We start from the raw sequence: 1,263 nt of genomic DNA on the forward strand, positions 1-1,263 counted from the left end.
AGGTGGGCCTTATGGCACTACTCATCTACCTATAAATTACGTCACTGTATTTATACCTACTAAACTATCTTGTGAAATATGATAGGTGGGCCTTATGGCACTACTCATCTACCTATAAATTACGTCACTGTATTTATACCTACTAAACTATCTTGTGAAATATGATAGGTGGGCCTTATGGCACTACTCATCTACCTATAAATTACGTTTCTATATTTATACTTACTAAACTATCTTGTGAAATATGATAGGTGGGCCTTATGACACTACTCATCTACCTATAAATTACGTCAATGTATTTATACCTACTAAACTATCTTGTGAAATATGATAGGTGGGCCTTATGGCACTACTCATCTACCTATAAATTACGTTTCTATATTTATACCTACCACCTATCATATTTCACAAGATAGTTTAGAATTTATAGGTAGATGAGTAGTGCCATAAGGCACGTCACTGTATTTATACCTACTAAACTCCTGTGTTAAAGATGTGTGAAAGGTCCGTATTATAACAATTTATGTAGCAGTGCTATTTATTGTGGAATTTATTACGTATATGTTAAATCAGATTACAGAGGAGAATTGAAGATGAAAGTTTGTTAAACCTCCATCGTGTTTACAGTGTATAATTCTGGATCTGTACAAAGTAGTAAAAAAAGTCAGAATGCCAACAGAAACAACTGAGATGGTTATATGAAATGTTACCATAAATCCGGTTTGAAATTTACGAACCAACTGTTCAAAACTATGGTTCGTTTTAACTACCCATAACAAGAAAACATGCGATCAGTCTGTCTTAAGGCTATCATTTCCACTGACATGTTTCCATGACAACAGTATACCCTCCGCGAAGGGGAACTCCATATGTCCATTTTTACTGTTTGTATTGATCGTTGTTTTCGTCTTTACAAAAGGTTCTTATTTTACCATCCAATTATAATGAGAAATTTGGATGATTATATAAACTCACTATTATGGAAATCAATTTAGCAGTTGATTTTATGTGTTTTCTTCCTTGAAAATGGGAGAAACTACTTTGTAATCGGTTTACATCTATGTCAAGTGTTCAGTTATTGTTCTTTTCTTTTTTTGTGTGATTTTATTTTACTAAGATAGCTAAATCTGTTTGAGAACTGAATGATTTCCCACTTGTTAGGGCCCGGCATGACCAGGTGGTTAAGGCACTCGACTCTCAATCTGAGGGTCGCGGGTTCGAATCCCCGTCACACCAAACATGCTCGCCCTTTCAGCCGTGGGG

This window comes from Limulus polyphemus, unplaced genomic scaffold (assembly GCF_000517525.1).
Source record: "Limulus polyphemus unplaced genomic scaffold, Limulus_polyphemus-2.1.2 Scaffold1569, whole genome shotgun sequence".
NCBI classification, from domain to species: domain Eukaryota; kingdom Metazoa; phylum Arthropoda; class Merostomata; order Xiphosura; family Limulidae; genus Limulus; species Limulus polyphemus.